We start from the raw sequence: 13,933 nt of genomic DNA, 5'->3' as shown, positions 1-13,933 counted from the left end.
CCGCCCCGCCCCCCCCCCCCCCCCCCCCCCCCGCCCCGGGGGAATGCAAAATTGGACCCAGCTGAGAACCGCTGAGCTAAACCTTTCAGGCGTTTTATTGGTGATTTAATGGAACTCATTGGAGGCAGGTATGAACAACTTGATTAATTTAAGCTAGGTTTTAAATGATTTAGAACTGGCTTATTTAACAATCTGACAGTCCCTGAGAGAAATGACCACCGTGCAGAGTTGCGTGAATAAAGCCCTGGAGAGTCTGCAGCTTAGCCGAAGGCCACCTTCGCGTGTGAGCGTGTGCACGCGCGGGTCACGTCACTAAGAGAAGTGGTCCGTGTGAGCAGAGCGCCTGCAGGTCTCGTGCCCTCGAGCTGGCTTCCTTCACGCCGAGGCGGCTCAGCTGAGGCGCGTCACCCGCTGGAGTGCTGCCGGGCCCGGGGATCTGGCTCCGTGCCCCGTCCTGCCCAGGCCTGGCTGTGTGGCCGTGGGTGGGTCAGTGCGACCCGACGTGGCTCGGTTGCAAAGTCTGACGTGACAAGAGTCAGGTCTGCCGCACCTGCCTGTCGGGTGACCGTGGAGCTCAGGTGAGACCGTGGCTGTGGACGTGTTTCATGCATTGTGAAGTCCTGATGGCGTCGTGTGAGATGGTGGCCTCCTGTGTCCCGTGACTTCGGGGGACACAGCTCTCAGGCCATGTGGCCTTCAGGTCACTCAGAGTCCCCAGTGCCCACTTCTGATTGCCGTCTGCCTCCTCTCATTTCTGTCAGCAGCCTCTCCCTGTGCTCCAGGCCCAGTTAGCGCCCTCATTCTTCCCCGAAGTGCTTTGCTTGACATTTTCAAATTCCCCTCATTCTGGGGGCTTTGTTATTTTGTTGATGGTTATAGTTTCTTATTTTTTGATTGCTATAAATAAATATCTGTCAGTTATGAATATTGTATATGGTTATAATGATTTGTTTTATTTGTTATCAGCCTTGGGGGATTATGATGGCCACTGAATGAGTTTTCAGGTTTTTAGCTGTCTCCCCGTGCCCCAGCTGTTTTGAACGTATCATCTTCCCCTGCCTCTACGTGTACTTGGAATGTTCCTCTCCCTTCTCTCCCCTGCAAACTCAGACGTGTCCTTCAAGGCTACCTCTACAGTAACTGCTATCTCCAAGGTCACCAGTTTCTCTCTAGGAGTTGGGAGCTCCTGCTGTGCTCCACTCTGGAATCTTTCCTGTCATTGATCCACATGTCATCTCTTCCCTCCTAACCCTTGAGCTTCTGTCAGGCAGGGCCTTCTTCATTATGAACAAATATTAAGCACCACTGTGCGCCTGGCATTATGTTTTAAATTATTTTTTATTGAGGTGAAATCCACATAATGTATAATTAACCATTTTAGAGTGAACAGTTCAGTGAAATTTAGAGTACATCCCTAATGTTTTGCAATCACTGCCTCTGTTGAGCTCCAAAAAGATGTTTATCACCCCAAAACAACCCCCCCCATACCCAGTACAGTTATTTGCTGGCAACCACTCGGCAGTATTTTGCGTTTTCATCGTTAATTCCCCTAGCTATTCACATGATGCCGGGTGTACGTAGTGGGTACTAGGTAAATTTTGTTGAATGATTGCGATAAGCTTTTCCTTGAAAGCGGTATATATCTTTGTATATCTAGCTAAGTGCTATATAATGGGAAAAGTTACCTTTCAGGAAATTGCTTTGTGCTGTTTGACTAGTGTTTACTTAAGGGTTTTCTGTACACTAGTGAGATCTCCATAGGAATGTCTCTTAAACCAAAGCTCATTTTGTACTTTATCCACCCACCTCTTGCTTATCCTTTTGGACCGATGGATGATGGTCCTTGTTCCATACCTGGTGATGTATATTTAGTACATTCAGAAATAAAGAGTTACTGACTCTCTTAGATATACATAGTGATAGTCATATACATACCTTTTCTTAGGATGTTAAAGTTTTTCATTGTTTTCTTTTGTGGGGGGAGGGCAAGAAAATCTTTCCATCCTTTCAGAAATTATTGTTTCTAATCTGATCTCTTCTCGAGACATGGCTGCCTTGTTATCTTTTCCTTTATGCTTATGACTCACAAAATCTTTTTCTCTTCTGTTGCTCCATAAATTATAAAAAATCATATTGCAGTGGGCTTGGGTAGAATTTACTTAAGCAGAGCTGAGCCTTTAGATTTTCCTTTTGGCATGGACAAACATATCATTAATTATGAATATGAATTCCTATTTCAAAATGACAAGATTGAACATTTCTTCATGCCAGTAGCCCAGCTGTCTCATTCTGATGCTCAAAAAGACTTTTTAGAGATGGTTTTTAATGACAGTGGTGTCAGATATTAAAAAAAATAAGCTGGAAAGAATGCAAAGTAACTTATGGTTAATTTGTCTAGAAAAGAAAGCATGAAAGGTTTTTGCTTTGCTTTGGCCATTTATACTCTTGTTATGCATCTGTGGTCTCACAGTTTTGGCTCTGGCCGCAAACCAGATGATCTTTCCTTCTCTCTAAAGTGTTCTGCCATCGTCAGGTACAAATCTCACTTGTTCAGGTGGTCAGTGTTGGAGAAACTTCAGGCCTAGGTCACCTTTTTGCTCCCCCAGGAGTCGTACCCCCACCCTTGGTTTGGTGATGGCAGTGGATGTGACATGAGTACCATTGGGTCCAGGCTGGCTGCAGCCCCCGACTTCCCTGTGACCTCACAACAACTCGTGAAGTCCGTTGCTTCTACGCTGCTGCGACCAGAACCCCGGGGCGTTTCCTTGTCCCAGCATAAGGCCTGGGCCTCAAGCGGGTCTGCTCAGCCGTGGGCTGGCCTCTCAGTAAGCGAGTTCCTGCCATTTTCTCATGCCCTGTATCTTGTGGTATTTGCTGCCGGAGGAGTTGGTGCAAATGTCGGTTCCTTCACCTCTGCCATGACTCTCCCAAGGGGTTGTCCTGCTCTTGTCTCCAGCGGGGGTTCTCGAGCCTAAGGATGGCCTTGTGTGGTCACATTCCTTCCCAGGGCATCAGAGCATCCAGCGCTGCTGGGAATTCCCTACCAAGTTTAGTGCCCAGGTCTATGTGTGTGTGTGTGTGTGTGTGTGTATATGTGTGTGTGTGTGTGTGAGAGCTAGTATTTAATGTGCTACAGACTATTGAAAGACTTTGTTTTTTCTCAAAATTCCTGGAGCGATGATGTTCAGGGTCATTGTTCCCCTTCCAGTTATTTTATCTTATCTTATTTGAATTTTGGACCACTTCCTTTTTAAACAAAATGCATTCTTGTGTAAGAAACTTTTTTTTTGCCTGTTTTAAACCTGAGCGCTGTAACATTAAACACCGACACATCAGGCTTAATCATACGGAACTACAATGAGACCAGACACCTGAATGGACTGCGGAGTCACTGCTTTAGAAAACATCGGGAGAGGGACCCGCGTGGCCAGGGAAGGAGCGGCCAGGAGGACCACTTGTTAAAAAAAAATAGCAACACAAAATGGGCATTGGCATTTCAAAGCCCACCCAATTTTCTCCCCCTCAGGAGTAAGATGAGGGGTGTGCTTTGGCTTCAGCAATCTCCTTGTTGTTTTCTTTGGTTATGGCTAGTCTAAATTCAGCTTGAAATGCTATGTCAACTGACTGTATCTAGTCAGGTGTTTTGTTTTTCATGCCATAAGGAAAATGTTCTCCTTGCTCGGAAGTAGCAAGTGCCAGCTCTGCCCTGAGCTGGCCTTGCAGTTAGCCAGTGGCCCAGACACACCCCCTGTGGCCTGGCCATCCCTTCCTGACCGCAGGCTTCCTTTGCCTCACTGCACAGGATGGCTGCTCTGGCCCCGTCTGTCGTAGCCTTACCCTCTAGGAATCGCAACGACTGCCAGTGCCGTGCTGTTCTCTGGTCTCAAAACCAAATCCTGACTCTCCTGGAAGGGGGCCTGTCTGCCCTCTCTCTGCGCTGCTCCTCACAGGCCTGTGGCCTTGCCGCTGAGGGGTTATTTGCCCTGAGGGAAGTCGAAGGGTTGGGGGGTACCAATGTTAGTTCTGGATTCCAGCTGCTTGGCCACCGACACCCAGGGAGCTGCCATGCTGCAGAGAGTCTGACGGCAGCCAAAGGGGGCTGCTGAAGAAGGCCGCGGGCGCACCTGTCCATCAGCAGCCCCGCCCGCTCTCACTGCACGTGGAAACGACCACAGAAACCAGTTCAGTGTGAAATGGAAAAGGGGGTCAGCGGTACCCTGTTTGGAGTTCAGAAATAGCGTAGCATGCCAATTCAGAGCCTTTGGTGTGAATTGGCGCCCGGCTGCGCTTATTTTTGCGGAGTTACCTTTGGCAGTTTGCTTTAACCTCTCTGTTCCTCGGCTCCATCATCTGTACACTGGATGTGACACTGCACCTGCATGGGATTGAGCGCCCGAGTGCGCGGGCCCGTGTGCAGAGGCGCGGCGCTGGTCAGGGGAGCCTTCAGGAGGTAAGCACCTTGACCAAGGAAGGCCATCTTCACCAGTCCATGCCACCCGGCCAGGCACCATGCGGGCACGAGGCATGGGCTCTGTTGCTTAAGCCCTAGAGAAAGCAATTCTGAGAGACGCGGTGTTGGTTTAAACAGTGGTCAGGTTGACCTTCTCGTTGAAACAGGTTGACATATATTTAGGACAAGTGTATGTTTTATTGTAGATATTTTAAAAATGTTATCTAAAAATAAAAAATGAAAGAAACAATGGGAGTGGTGTCAAAGCAGTACCTTCCCTGCTTGAAGTGGCTCCTCCGACATAAACCAGACGAGGGAGGCCTGGGCTTGGTGTTTCCCTCTGCCGAGAGCCGAAGATGCGTCACTTGGGGTCATAATATTTTTTCAAGAGTGGCACAGTGTCTCTCTCGTTTTGGAATCGGTAGGCACATCTGTGGAAAGTTTCCACAGTCCAGCTTTTCGCATGCGGGGGAAAGCTGGGCTCCGTCATCTCCTTCTTTATTTCTCATGCTGCAGCCTGGGGGTCTCCTCCGGGGGGAACCTTCCTCTCTGTGCTGGCCTCTTAGTCCCCGGCTGGTCTTGAACGGGGCATTAATTCGCCAAAACGCAGCAAGGAGCTCCCTTCCTGTGGCCGGCAGGGACCACGGCTCCGGCTGTGGGGGTCTGTGGCCCCGCCTTGCCCCTCGTGCCCAGTCGGGAGGAGGAAGGTGGCCGAGCAGCAGGGCCTGCGGGCTGCGGGCGTGATCTCTGGGCCGGTCCTGGGCCTCTTGCGCTGTGGAAACACCATCCCGGCGCCAGCGTTCTCTGACACGTGTGATGGTGGTTGAGTGTCTCAATTAAGAGCACATTGATGATCAGAGCCTGAGGTTCTTTTTTTTTTTTTTTAATGTCTTTTGATTATATACTTTAATCAGTTTACATTCAAAGTTATCACTCATAAGTCATTACTTAACCATTTTTTGTTTCTTCTATATCTCAGATCACTTTGACCCTCATTTCCTCCATTGCTTCCCTATTAGTATTTAGTTGTTCTTTTATAATTCTCTTTTCAGTTAGTATTTTAGATATTTTCTTTATGTTTACCATGGCTTATCTTTAACACCCAAAATCTATAACAAGCTTGTTTGAAATGGTACCAATTTAACTTTAATAAAATACACGACCTCTGTTTCTGTGCTACTTTTTATGTTGTTCCTGTCACACATCAACTCTTTTTATTTTGTTTGCTGAATAATAGGCTTATATTGCAGTGTCAGATTATGGACTTTATATATCCCGCCATAACCCACTGAACGTACTGGGCGAGAGTGTGAACTACAGGGTAAACTATTATCCATGTGGTGCAGCAGTGCTCCAGAATGTGTTCACCGAGTGTGATGAGTGTGCCACAATGATGGGGGAGGTTGTTGGTGGGGAAGGAGTGGGGTGGGGAGGGGTATTTGGGAACCTCTTATATTTTTTAACGTAACATTTCTTGTATGTGATGTATATAGCTTCAAAAAATACAATTTACAAAAATGATGGGGTGGGGGCGGGGAGAGGAGTATATGGGAACTTCTTATGTTTTTTATGTTTTTTTTTAATGTTTTTTAATGTAACGTTCTTTGTCATCTATTAACTTTAAAGTGTAAGCAAATATGAAAAAATTTTTAAAAAGGGAGATTTTCAGATATTCCCGTATTAACAAAAGGTGAGGGAAGTTATCACCAGTAAGACCTACCCTACAAGAAATGCTGAGGGAAGTTACCAAGGATGAAAGGAAATGACAGTACAAAGTAAATCAGAGACTTATGAAGAACTAAAGATCTACAGTGATGGTAAGCACATGGATAAATGCAAATGGTGGTATTATCATGTTACCAATATGTAACTGAGGTTCTTTCAAAGAGAAGACTATAATAGAAATATTATAATAATGTGTTATTAGTATAATCGATATGTCATATACTATTAGTACAATAGAAGGGTTCTCGTGGATCTTGGGAGCTTTGTGCCCTAGGGTGGTATATAAAGAACCTTTATTCTTCCCTCGAATCCTCCTCCCCACCTTTACCCTGCACTGATGCCTCCTCTGGGCAGGCTCTCACCTTAGACTCACCTGCCAAAGGGCGTCCTTAGCCGTGGGAGCTGGGAGTGGAGGTGGAGGCAGCTGGCTGGCAGTGGCTCCCAGTGGTTTGATGCCCGGAGGGCCCTTTTCAGGAGGCTCATCCCCCTTCCTGTCCAAGCTGTGGCTCTTGGCCGTGCCTGGAACTCTCTCCCCTCGCCTGGTCTCGTCCTGCTTGGGAAATCCCTGTGATCCAGATGTGGTAGTCTGCTCCAGGGATAAAGAAGTCATTTTACAAGTCTCTTCCTAGGAGACCATTCTGACTTTTGTACTTGATGTTTTGAAAACTGGAACTCTGATAAGAGTCCTAGTTTCCTGCAGCTTCCCAGAGCTTACTATATAAATAATGATCAAGAGAGCCTGATTTACTGTTTTGGTAACCCTAGATATTAGAAAAAAAACATGTTCTGGATTAGGTAGGAAAGACTGGTTTAAAGAATGTCTTGGCAGATGTTAGAATTAAACATCAAACTTTTGGGTATGTGACTTTAATTCCTTTTTTGAGGGTGAGTGTTGGGTTTTAGTCCTGGTTAAATTCTGTAAAATGTATGAATTTCATCCCCTTAGAGAGTTAGGCGGCTTTCCAAGCTGTTTCTCATAGGCCTTGTTTGCCAGTATGTGTGGAGGAAATTAGAGATTCCCATAAACAATAAATCTTCAGTTGTCATTCTCTGAAACTCATTTTCAAAGCATAAGACAGGGGCTATGAGTAGAGAGATATTGTGGGCTTTTGCACAGCATCCAGGTTTTCCATTGTGGCCAAATGGCATTTGGTTCCTCGGTTCAGCCAACATAGTGGGCACTTTGAGCAGTTAGAGGAAAGGGCTCCTGAAGCAGATGAGTCGAGGATTCCTGCCCCATAGGGCCAACTGTGCAGGATGGGAGAGAACACGGCGCCCTAACGCTTGTGTAGCATGTGGCCAGTGGCTGTTGTAGTGAGCAGCACAGTTTTGGAAGAAGGCGGAAATCTGGGTATTATGTGAAATCTGGTTTCAAAAAGGGTTTTCAGACTCTGGGACTTAGCAACCTTTACCCAGACTAAGGCTCTGTAAATGGTCCTAACAGCTGGACCTACTCCCCCATAGCCTAATTAGTTGGGGGCTGGGGGGGGGAGCGGTTCTAAAGCTCTCAGGTGGATTCTGATGCAACCCCAGCCAAGGACCCTGACTAGCCTGGAACATGGGCAGGTTTCAGCACAAGATCCTTGTGAATTTTCAAGTGCTAAAAAGCCCCTATAGCATGTGCGATTGCTGTCAGATTCTACACGCATTAAGTGACGATAGTTTTACTGACCTCTTGGAGTAGTTGCAAGAATTAAATTTACAAGCTTTTGTTAAGTGAAAAGAACAACCTGAGTTGAGATGCAGTCAGTAGACTTGGCCTAACTAGCTAAAGGACTTTCCACACAAACAAATCTTGGCTCAAACTGTAAATTAAACTTTGCCTTGGCAAAAATATAAATTAGCACTTGCCATGAACTACAGCATTTCTTATGAATAATCTCAATCAGGAATGTTTAAAATCTTCTACTATCCAGGTCTCCTGAAATCATGCTCTGGAGCAGAAGTGGCAACTACTTGGCAGACACAGCGCCTTGAGCTGGGTCTGTGATGTTCCAAAGCCGGTGCTATGCCCAGCTTACAGGTTGAAGGGGAACAGAGGCAGAGGAGGACAGGCAGAGTTTTAGGCACTTTATTAGAGAAGTTGTGGGTTTACAGAACAATCATGCATAAAATAACAGGGTTCCTGTATACCACCCTCTTATTATTATAACACCTGGCATTGGTGTGGAGTATTTGTTATAATTTAATCTCGTTTTTATCATTGTATATTAACCATAGTCCATCTTAGGATTCACTTTCTATGCAGTTTAGTTCCATAGAATTTTTAAAAACAATTCTGATACCATACATACAATCTAACATTTTTCCTTTTAATCACATTCAGATATGTTTCTGTGCTGTTAATTACACTCACAATGTGCTGCCATCACCATCACCCATTACCAGACCATTACCATCATTTCAAATAGGAACCCTGTACATTTTAAGCCTCAACTTTCCATTTCCTGTTCCTTCCTCATCCCCTTGGTACCCTGTATTCTAGATTCTGACTCTCTGAGTTTGCTTATTCTGATTATTTCAAATCAGTGAGATCATACAGTATTTGTCCTTTCGTGTCTGGCTTATTTCATTCAACATGGTGTCTTCAAGGTTATCCATGCTGTCACATGTATCACTACTTCATTTTTAGGCTGAATAATAGTCTGTTATATGTGTATATCCATTTTGTTTATCCATTCATCAGTTGATGGACACTTGTGCTGCTTCCATCATTTGGCACTTGTGGATAATGCTGCTGTGCACATGGGTGTTCAAATACTGTTCAAGTCCCTGCTTTCAAATCTTGTAGTATATATGCCCAGTAGAGGGATTGCCAGGTCGTACAGCAGTTCTATACTTAGCTTTCTGAGGAACTGCCAAACTGTCTTCCCTAGCAGCTGTGCCATATTACAATTTTACATTGCCACCAGCATTTGTGTTTTAAGGAAGAAAGCCAATGAATGGCCATTGGCCTGTGAGGATGGACACTGGGTCTGCCTTTCACTGCGTCCTGGCACCTCGCCAGAGTTTATCGAATAGGGAAAAAGAACTAGTGCCTACCAGGGCTTGCACTGAAGTGTCTGGGGTATTTGAGAGAAATGTTTTTATGTTTGCTCTTATGCAATAGAGGATTTGGAGAGGTTAACTCATTTTCTTAATGTCACAGAACGTAGTAGCAGAGCCAGGATTTTAAATTCGGAATTGTTCCTACAAGACCTTGCCAACTTCATTGCCATAAATGTGTGTACCAAACCCTAGTTAAATGACCTCTTAAATGCATGCCATGGATCAAAGGGGTATCAGCTGAGATCACTGTTTGGAGGGATCAGCCCACATCTATCACCTACATGCTGGGGCTGTAACACCGAAAGCTCCTGGGGATCAAAAACTGATAAAATGTGACTTCCTTTCCATCCAGCAGCATGACCTGTGCTGAACGTGCAGGAGACATCTCATGGGTACCTACTAATCCGACTCAGAAAACGTGAATAACTACCCTGATAGTCCTCTTTCTAAGGGAAGGAAGTTAAACCTTTGAATTTCACAAGTAAGCAGGCACATTGTAAACTTTGTGTTGTTCTGCCAAGAGGAGTCTTCCAAGGACTCGGAATTCATATAACAGAGGTAGGTGCTTTCTTTCTGAAATGTACTGTTGTAACACTGTCCTTGCCAGTTTCTGTCCTGGTTTATGCAGACTTCTCCCCCCAAAAGGAAAAAAACCACCTGTAGTGCATCCCTAAAAGTTGGCATCAGTAGTTTAAAGTGGGGGCCAGCACACCATGCCCGTGTGTCAGATCCAGGCCAATGCCTGCTTTGGTGAGGTCTGTGAGCTAAGGAGGGTTTTTACGTTTTTAAATAGTTGGGAAAATCAAAAGAATAGTAGTATTTTGTGACATGTAAAAATTACGAGAAATTCAAATTTAAGTGTCCATACATAAAGTTCTGTTGGCACAACAGCCAGTCCATTCGTCTTTAGGCTTGGTCTATGGCTGCTTTCCACGGCACAGTTGGATAGTTATGACAGAGACTGAATGGCCCACAAAGCCTAAAATATTTGTTAAAAGTCCCTTCACAGAAAAAAGTTTGCTGATCCCTGATGTAAAGCAAAGCACCTTGCGTGGACAGTGTGTGGGGCTGGAGACAGAGGTAGCAAATACGTTTTCCCCTTACTTTTCCCCTGCCTTTGGTAAAATTTAAGTGTGCAAAAGGAATCTTTATTTTAAAGCAGTTTTTTGTTTCCTCCTGATTTGTATATCCCTGAATCGACATTTTTTTTTCCTTGAAACAACTTTTGATTAAGGAAGTCAATAGAAAAAAATCAGCAACTGATGATAATGGCCTTAACAGGAAGGCAGGGTTTGAAAACGTTCAGCAAATAATTCTTTATGCTCATCACTCCCTTTCCTTATTGTTTTGCCCTAAATATCTTTAAAATTTTGAATACTCTATTTTTTTCCTTTGCATCCCATGGAGAACAGTATGAGAGTGTTCGTCTGACTTTCTGATTCGTATCATGAAGTGTCCCTGCCCTGACACAGTGTGCAGGTGCTGGGTCTTGTGGTCAGTGTGCATTGTACCTGCTTGCACTGACTGCGGTTAGGCCATTCACAGGGTCTGGTCTAGCAGGGGTGTTTCCTCAGCTGAGATTGAATTTTGCCCTTTCAGTATAAGCTGTTGTCACTGGGTTCACTTCATACTGGATCTAAAGTCCCAAACCTCAGGTTAAGAAAGAATTCAAGGGAATGGGGACTTTTTTTTCTTAAGACTCTTAACACCTAAAGGAAGTTAGGTCTCTTTATTTAAATTTAAAATTTTACTGTAGTTGTATAGACACACGTAACAAAATTTGCCATTTTAACCATTTTAAGTATACAACTCAGTGACATTAATGACATTCAGAGTATTGTGCTACCATCGCCACCATCCATTACCAAGACATTTTCATCACCCCATCAGAAACTACCCAGTAAGCAGTAACACCCCGTCCCCTTCCCCCCAGCCCCTGGTAACCTGCAATCACTTTCTGTCACTATGAATTTGCCTATTCTAGGTGTATAAGTGGAATCATCATGCAGTATTTGTCCTCTTGTGCCTACCTTCTTTCATTTAGCATAATGTTTTCAAGGTTCATTCATGTTGTAGCATGGATCAGAGCTTCATTTCTTTTTTGGCTGAATAATTTTTCATTGTGTGGCTGTAACATTTTGTTTATCTGTTCATCTGTGAAAAGGAGACGTCTAAGCACACTTTACACCTGGGAACCTGAGGCTCAGAAGTAATGGGACTTGCTCAAGGTCAAGCCATACGAAAGTAGCAGTTGTCAAGTTAGTTCCTGGGTTTTCTTGTTTTCCATACATTTTCATTCATGATTTCTATATGATATTTGCTGGCAGTGTGACCGGGGAAGCTGACAAATTGGATAGGCAAGTGAAGGATTGTTTTTCTGCAAGAAGCATCAAGCCGGCCTCTCTAAGGAAAGGGCAAAGCTTCTTGATGGTGACAACCAAGCAAAAAGTCAGTCCTTGCCCTGATTCTTACTAGCTGTGTGACTTTGGCTTAGTTCCCCACCTCTCTGAGCTACTTTTCTGTCTTTTAAAGTAGACTTAATGTGCTCGCTTCAGCAGCACATATACTAAAATTGGAACGATAGAAGATTAGCATGGCCCCTGTGCAAGGATGACATGCAAATTTGTGAACGTTCCATATTTTTACAGAGCCATATGCTGGATTACTCCTGGATGGCTAGGTTTCTTTAAAAAAATAATAAAATAAAAAGATTTTTCTTTTCCCTAAAAAAAAAAATAGTAAGTAGACGTAATAAGAATTATAAGGGTACTTACCTCATAGGAATGCTAGGAGTTTTTAACGAGATTGTGCAGCGCCTAGGAGAGGTTTAATAAATAGAATCTGTTATATGCCTGCCCCTCATGTAGTGTGGCTCACTGAGTTTTTCTCAGAAAGGTACAGGAAAAGCCTTATGTCCCCAGATGTACACTTGCCCTAATGAGATGTTGTGCAGGGCCCCTGCCTACAGTAAACCATTTTCCAGCTACAGTCGTTGGCCCTTTCCCTCTTCCCCCGCAGGGATGAGCCTTCCTGTAATAGAGGGTGGAACTGCTGTCAGGATTGGCTTACACTGACAAAAATAAAAAAGGGCTCGGTTGCTTTCCCAGAAGCCCACCTTTTGCCATTTTTCAGGTGGATCTGCTGTGTGATTCCATGAAACATGGCAGTGTTTGTGAAATGCTCTTAGGCTTGAAAGAAAACAGGAGAGAAAAAAAAAAAACAAACCCACAAAAAAGCATGCTTTCAGCTGCTAAACACGTCACAGTTCCAGACTCATGGTGCCCTAACACGAGGCAAGGAAAATGTGCTGCCTTGAAACTGGGTCTCCTTATCTTCCTGTAGTAACATAAATTGATGCAGCCCATCTGTGCTGCTTCAGAACAAACTAGAATGAAGTCATGTCGCTTAAAATAGCACAGCGTGGAAGAGCCGAAACAGCTTCTCCTTTCACTTGCCCCTGGGGACTTCGGAACAGGGTTTTGGACTTTAGTCCCAGGGGTCCGGTCTCTTGGCGTGACTGCATCTGGTTCACCCACTCCTCGTGACCAGCACTCCCGTGCGCGCGGCACTCTTAAGAGGAATTTTCTTCTAGGTGAACATTGACCGTGAGAAGATGTGCGGCCTCCTCTTTGGCTGATTATTTACTTGTATGTGACTTTCCCTCCTTCATCTCTGCTATGCTGACATGGCTTAAAACACAACTCACCTTATTAGCACAACACGCCAGTGCAGTGCGGCATGGACGGTGACTGTTCATTTTCTAGCTTGGGTGAACCTGAAGGAAACTGCTTAGTCCAAAAGCAAATGCGTCGATTTCAATTCTTGGAGCTTAAGGGAGGAAGGAATATGCAGCTCCACTCTCTTCTTTGCACAATGAATGCATGGCCATGTTTCTCTAGTATGTCTGTCTTTAAGTGGAAGAAAACAGTATTTTTAAGGGGAATAAAGGAGTACGAACTTGTTAATACCATCTTTGTGACCCTTATAGTCTGGGTGTATCTTACAAGTTCACATGTGCTGAGAAGAAAGTGCGTCTTTAATCGGCATTCCTTGAGATAATTGTGAAGCATATATTCCAGTTGACATTCCTAAAGAAACTGTATGGGTGTGGTTGCCCAACTTCCCCTGAAACTTCTACCTAATGAGTAGTACTCACTATGCACGGAGTCTTGTACCCTTTACGTGGGTTCCACTGGTTGCGCATTTTCCTGTACAGACATTGAAAACAGAGCCCGCATGGAGCTTTTCTTTGTCTTATTTTGTCCTGTAAAAGTATATTTATTGTGATACGTTTATGAACAGATGGTATCAAGCTCTTCTACCTCAATTATGTTTACAAAGGAAATGGATGTTGGACATGGCAGGGATTTATTGGGGCAAGATGCTGTGTTCTTAATTAAGGGGGGTGTTATATAAGAGATGTCTGCTTCTTGTCCTCCAATAGCTGCTACGTAGATGACGCCTGGTGCCCACAGCCATTAAGTCTCATGGCTAAATAATATGCCAATGAGTCCTTCTCCAAAGTTTGCACCTCCCCAGTGGGAATGGGAATGTTTTGGAACGCTGTAGCTTTGCTTGAGTCAGCTTCTTAGAAACTTTAGGGAGTTCCTGTATTATATACTGTGGAGTTTTGGAAGGGAAGGTACCAATGAGGACCAGAAGAATGAAGGAAGGCTCCTTGTTTTCTTTTTTTAAAAGTGACTTTTCTGG

At 44.5% G+C, this 13,933-nt stretch overlaps 1 protein-coding gene and 1 non-coding gene across 15 annotated transcripts in view; both read left to right on the top strand.

Moving 5' to 3' along the window:
- Positions 1–13,933, top strand: part of MTSS1 (MTSS I-BAR domain containing 1) — a 164,217-nt gene that overhangs the window by 39,793 nt on the left and 110,491 nt on the right. Inside the window, exon 1 of one of the 14 annotated variants that reach the window (XM_058276021.2) lies at positions 557–578. The exons of 12 other annotated variants lie outside the window; for them this stretch is intronic. The gene's annotated coding sequence lies outside the window, so the exon portion shown is untranslated. Of the gene's footprint in view, positions 1–556; positions 579–4,364; positions 4,451–13,933 lie in introns of those variants that run through there. One more of the 14 variants, XM_058276020.2, reaches the window with a different exon arrangement.
- On the top strand, positions 11,766–11,867 carry LOC111758848 (U6 spliceosomal RNA). The gene has a single exon (XR_002792998.1). It is a non-coding gene; the product is annotated as a U6 spliceosomal RNA (small nuclear RNA).

Source organism: Dasypus novemcinctus, chromosome 14 (genome assembly GCF_030445035.2).
Source record: "Dasypus novemcinctus isolate mDasNov1 chromosome 14, mDasNov1.1.hap2, whole genome shotgun sequence".
Classification (NCBI taxonomy): domain Eukaryota; kingdom Metazoa; phylum Chordata; class Mammalia; order Cingulata; family Dasypodidae; genus Dasypus; species Dasypus novemcinctus.
This window is presented reverse-complemented; position numbering and strand designations above follow the sequence as displayed.